Source organism: Vulpes vulpes, chromosome 8, assembly GCF_048418805.1.
Source record: "Vulpes vulpes isolate BD-2025 chromosome 8, VulVul3, whole genome shotgun sequence".
Lineage (NCBI taxonomy): Eukaryota > Metazoa > Chordata > Mammalia > Carnivora > Canidae > Vulpes > Vulpes vulpes.
In genome coordinates, this window is record NC_132787.1 from 33075692 (window position 1) to 33081691 (window position 6000).

General features: G+C 48.6%; 1 long non-coding RNA gene across 2 annotated transcripts in view; it reads right to left on the reverse strand.

Moving 5' to 3' along the window:
- The window catches only part of LOC112917272 (uncharacterized), a 39511-nt gene extending 35526 nt beyond the window's left edge, over nt 1–3985 (reverse strand). The window contains exon 1 of one of the 2 annotated variants that reach the window (XR_003234451.2): nt 3712–3985. This is a non-coding gene — a long non-coding RNA (uncharacterized lncRNA). The remainder of the gene's footprint in view (nt 1–3711) is intronic. The other variant, XR_003234452.2, reaches the window with a different exon arrangement.
- Nucleotides 3986–6000: the final 2015 nt, after the last annotated feature.

Sequence of the window (6000 nt, forward strand, 5' to 3'; positions counted from 1 at the left end):
CCTTTAATATTTCCTTTTCTGAAAACTATGTTCATCCTTTGCTTATTTTTCTGTCAGTTTGCTTTTTCTCATTGATTTGCAGAAATTTTATATTTATCAGAGAAATTAGCCTTTCAATATATGGGTTGTAAACATTTTTTTCCAGTTTGCCATTCTATTTGTTTGTGGGTGTGTTATTGATTTAGTTCCACAAACAAACATCGTACCAGGTCCTTTCTGAGATAATTAGAGATGGCCCTAAACTCAACAAATGCCTTATTTTTAAAGCTTTTCTAAAAAATTAGCATTAAATATACATAACATAAAATTTACCATTTAGCCATTTTTTTGCAATATATTGTGTTTATCAAATACTCAATAAAAATTGCCCTTCTTAAGGGTAATTATAACAGTAATTAAAACAGAAACATATTTACAAGGTTAATATACTGCTGATTGTGGTTGGTTACTTGAGAATCCAAAATATGAAGTGGATGTTATATTGTTTATAAATATAGATAACGATTAGTATTTATTATATAACAGGTACTGTGCTAAGTAGTGCAATACATTATCCAACTGAATAGGTTAATAAACACTATGAGAGAGCTAAATGCATCCTCATTATACAAAGAAATAGAAACTTTAAAAGGTGAGGTAACTTGCAAAAGGTCATATAGGCAATGAATTAGGTAACCCAAGTAATCTGATTCAAGCCTGAAGTGCAACTAGTGTCTCAAAAACGATGGGACCCACGACACTGTGTGTGAGACTCTTTTAGAACATAGACAAACTTTAAAATTTTTCCAGTAGTGTGTGCATATATATGTATATGAATGTATGTAAGTATGTATGTATTTATTATTAAATACACATATAATTTACCACTTTAACCATTTTTTAAATGTACAGCTCAGTGGCATCAAGTATAGTCACATTGTTGTGCAACTATCACCCCCATGTCATTGTGTCTAACTTTGCTATGATAGCTTTTGCCATGCAGAACATTTTCTTTGTCATTGAATTTAACATTTTAATAGGTTCTGCTTTGTTTCATACCTAGCATGACCTTCCCAACTCTGAGATTATATTTTTTTTAAAAACCCACTTGTTGAGATCCCTGGGTGGCGCAGCGGTTTGGCGCCTGCCTTTGGCAGGGCACGATCCTGGAGACCCAGGATCGAATCCCACGTTGGGCTCCCGGTGCATGAAGCCTGCTTCTCCCTCTGCCTATGTCTCTGCCTCTCTCTTTCTCTCTCTGTGTGACTATCATAAATAAATAAAAATTTTAAAAATAAATAAATAAATAAATAAATAAAAATAAAAATCCACTTGTTTCTTCTGGTAGGTCTATAATTCCTTTTTTTTTTTTTTTAATTTCACTCTTTAATCCTCCAGGAATTGATCCTAGTGTAAAGTATGAGATAAGGATCCCAATCCATTTTTTTAATGCCAATAAAAATTATATTTCCAACTAGACAAATTCATTTTAAATCTAAATGGGAAAAAAGCCAAGCAAAATGGGCCAGGAAAATTCTGGGGGGGGGGGGGGGGGAAGAGTAAAGGGAATGGTTGGGTATGGAGAATTAGTGCTACCAGAAATTAAGACAAAATTCTAAATCTGCAGTAATTAAAGTAATATAGTCCTAAATACATAAACTGATAGAACAATGGAATAGGATAATCAGAACTTACCAGAATTTAGTGTAAAAGTATAATTTTTTAAAGTATAAATTTAACTGCCATCTTTATCACATTGAGTATTTCTATCCAAGAATATGGCACACAATTTCATTTGTTGAAGTCCTCTGCTAGAGATATATCCACAGAGAGAACATTGCTCTGTCTGCCCACTGCCTTCCTGTCCACTGAAGAGTGGTGGTGGTGAAAAGCTACTGTGGACACTTTGTTTGGAGTCTAAATTGTTTTCCAGGGTCATTTCTAACATATTGGACTCCTCTATTTACATAATGTGGAAAGCTGTTATCAAGTCTGATTTAATCAGACACATATCTGTACCATATTTCCATAGTCTGGGCTCAAACCCAATACCAAGTGTTAAAGATGAAATAGTAGGTGTTAGGTGTTGGCAGACTTCTTTTTAAAGTTTCCAGAGGCTGTTTGGGCCACGATTTCAGTTGGAAAGTTAGAATGGCAGCTGGAAGTTACCAGCTACTCCTCAGTATTATTAGTTACCACTCTCAAAGACAGTGCTTCAAGTTAGCAAAGGTGTTGGTCTAGAACATAGGTGTTCAATGTCCAATAGAAATATAATGGGAGGGATGCCTGGGTGGCTCAGCAGTTGAGCATCTGCCTTTGGCCCAGGGTGTGATCCTGGAGACCTGGGATCGAGTCCCACATCGGGCTCCCTGCATGAAGCCTGCTTCCCCCTCTGCCTGTGTCTCTGCCTCTCTCTCTCTCTCTCTCATGAATAAATAAAATCTTTAAAAAAGAGAGAGAAATATAATGGGAGTCACATATGCAACTTAAAATTGTCCATTTAACCAGGCTAAAAAAGGTAAAAAGAAACAGATGAAATTAAACATTTTTATTTAATCCAATATACCAAAAATACTATCACTTCAACATGTAATCGATATAAACATTATTGAGATAGTTAACATTCTTTTTCATACTAATTCTTGGAAACCTGGTGTATATTTCAGTTACAGCACATTTCAACTTGGAATAGCCATACTCAAAAGCTCAAGAGCCACACACGGCTTCTGGCAGGCTACCATACCAGACAGTACAACTCTAGAAATGGTAATCACCAGGGAAAATTGCTTAATTTACTGGATATCCATAGCATTCAAGATTGGAAATACAGTATCTCAAGGATTTAGAACGGACTTTGAAAGGAACTAGTTCTCACACTCACTTGATATATGGCCCTTGTCTACAATGTCCTTATCAAGGGGTCATCCAGACTAGGGCCCGATTCACACTTCCAGGGATGAGGAACTCATTACTTCCCGAGACTGCCAGTCCATCTGGAGGACCTCACCAAGGGCACAGGTGGGTTGGTTTACGGTGGTCGCAGGAGCTTTGTTAGGTTGAGTAAGCATAGGGTTAGTTGGGTCAGGAAGGATTGGAGGAGTTAACTAAAAAATGGCTGGGGAAGTTAGTAACTTGTTAGGACTGGGCTGAAGGCTGGGCTGCACGTCTGGTTAAAATCGTTAGCTACACTGCAGGAAGAGTAACAGACCCCCAAAACATATGTACATATGCTGCCTTCACTAATCTGAAGATAGAGTGATTTGAAGAATACTTTGAATCATAAACTTCTGAGAATTTCACAGCATAGTAAAACATAATTGGGTTACAATTAGTAAGGGATATCATTTCTGTTAGACCTGTAATACAAATAATATCATCCTAAATCTCAAAGCACTTTATCAAAAGATTTAATTTCCAGACGCAGAAATGAAAGGCACTTTAAAAGTCATATTCCCTTTTTCCTCAATTTTATTTTCACATTTGCCTTAAGCAAAAAAACCTCTGGGCATCAAAGACAGAAAACTTAAAAAAAAAAAAAAAACCAATAAAAATGACAGCGACTGGCTGAATTATGATGGATTCTAGCTGAGCAGCGCTTGAAATAATAGACCTGAGCTATACTTACACCTCCCCAGTCAGTTTCTTTCCTCTTCCCACCCCCCCTCCTTGGTGGTGAGGAGGTGTTCTGTCCCGGGCACCTTCACCCCCAGCCCCAGCGCTCCCCAAGTCTACCTTTCCAAGGCAGGGGACGGTGCATCCTCCTCTCCCGGGCTCCTGTCAGCGCTTCCCTAGCACCTCTGGCCGGCAGCCGGGGAAACGGCGCGCCCTGGACATCCATTAACGTTTATACTACATCTCTGCCCCCGCCGAAGCTTCTCCGTTTGTTTACCGCGGCCCCACGCTTCCCCCGCCCGCCTGCACAATGTCAACCGCACTTCGGGGCAAAATTTTGGCACAGATGCTCCGCCCACCCGCCTCTCCCCAAATCCAGCTGAAACACCCCACCTCCGGCCGCCAAAGTGGGTTCCGTTGTACGATGCGAGGGACTGTATTTTTTTTTTTTTTTTTTACGAGAAAACAAGCATCCAAAAAAAAAAAATTCAAACTGCTCGCGCGGGCCAATGGGGAAGGAGCGGGAGGTGGGCGGAGGAAGAGCGCGGCGGGCGGGGCGCGCGGGGCGCGCGGGGCGGGCGCGCGGGCTGGTACCGCAGGGGATTCGTGAAAACGCGCCGGGCGCACGGTTTGGGGCTTTTTTTTTTTTTTTTTTTTTTTTTCTCCTCTTTCCTCCCTTTCCTCCCAAACCAGCTACAGCGCGAGACTCCGCCTGAAGCTGCCGCCTTTTGGATCCACCTTAAATCTTCGGTGGACTCGGCGCAGGGGTCAGTGGGCGCAGCCAATGCCAATCAAGTTTACAACCACCAGCACGGGAGGGAAAAAAAGAGGAGAAAAAAAAAAATAATCTTCGAGTTCTCTAGCCCTACACGCACGCAGACGGACGCACGCACTCATATACAGAGGCACACAAAAGGAGGGGGGGGGCAGGCGCCCGGGGGAGCGGGGGGGGGCAGGGGGAGGGGGAGGGGGCAAGGTTTGCAAAACGCGCGTTTGGGGCTCGGTGCCCGCGGCCCGGGCGCTCGGGGAAGGCGCGCGGGAAGCGCGGCCCGACCCGAGCGCCATGATGGTGGCGGCGGTTCGGAGCCCATTTTCTGCAGGGGGAGCTGCAATGATGCAATCCCCCGGCCCCGCGTCCCCGCCGCGCGCCCGCTCCCTGCCTTTTCTTCGCGTTCCTTTGAGGCGCGTCGACGTTTCGCGCCCAACACGCACCCATTTACTTTTGTATTTTGCGCTTTCCATAACCGCCTCCTGTAGGTCCCCACGCGAGACGGGCCTGGGACGCGGACGGCCGCACGGGGCTTGGGCGTCCGTGCAAACGCTGCACTTTCGCTTCTGCAGGGTCTGCCTGAGGCTCACCCCACCGCACCGCACCGCACCCCACCCCCACGCGAGCCGAGGTCCGGGAGGCCCCCCACACCCCCAGGGCGGGGCGGGGGGTCTCGCGGGGCCGTGGGCCCCCTCCCCTGCCCCTCCCCAGTGCGTGTGCAGGGTTTTGCCTCACTGTTGGCGGGGAGGGAGGGGAGCGGGCGCAGGGTGTGGCTCAGGTGAAAGAACTGGCACGTTCGAAAAAGAAACACGCACACCCTGGGAAACACTGGCGATCCCAGGGGCGCTTCTAGCGCACCTTTTCGATCCGAGGACGCTTACGGACAGCAAGTGCGTACGCCCGCAAGGATGAAGATGGAATGGCGCAGGCGGCGCTGCGCGGACGCGGACGCGGACGCGGAGGAAGGTCGCTCGGCGCGGCCGGGGCGGTGGGCGCACCGCACCGGGCCTGAGAGGCCGCTTGCCCCGCTCCTGTCCTGGGACCTCCGCGGTCCCTTCCGTCCTCCGGCCATACCCCCGGCCCCACGTTTCCCCGTTTCTTCCCTGCCCCGGTGCCCCGCGCTCGAGGGCCGGGGATGCGATGGGGGTGGGGGGAGCTTTGCCGGTTGCCGGGCGGCCTCGAGGTTGGAGGGGCCCCAGCGAGCGGCGGTGGCGCTCGGCCCCTGCTGCGCGCCGCTGCGGTCCTGCCCGGCGGCCGGCGAGCCGGGAAGCCTTTCGAAATGCGCGGGGCTGCGGATCATTGGAGCCCGGGGTGGGGGTGGGGGTGGGGGTGGGGGTGGGGTGGGAGCGGCGGCTGCCCGGGAGGGCCCACGGACTCGGGAAGGTTCTCCCCTGCGCTCAGCTCCCCAGCCCGCCGCCGCCCGAGACTGGGCAAGGTGCTGGTGTGCGGGGCACTGTGGAAGGGAGCGGGGGCTTCCGCTTCTTCCTGGACCCAGCGGAGAGGTGATGAGGCAGGAAAGTCTGAGAAACCGCCCTGCACGGCCTGCGGGCGCCCCGGGCGCGGGAACTGCGCGCACCGACCCCGCGGGCGCGGGCGCTGCAAGGGGCGGACGGAGAGGCGAGACGCGAGGGGCTCCTGGT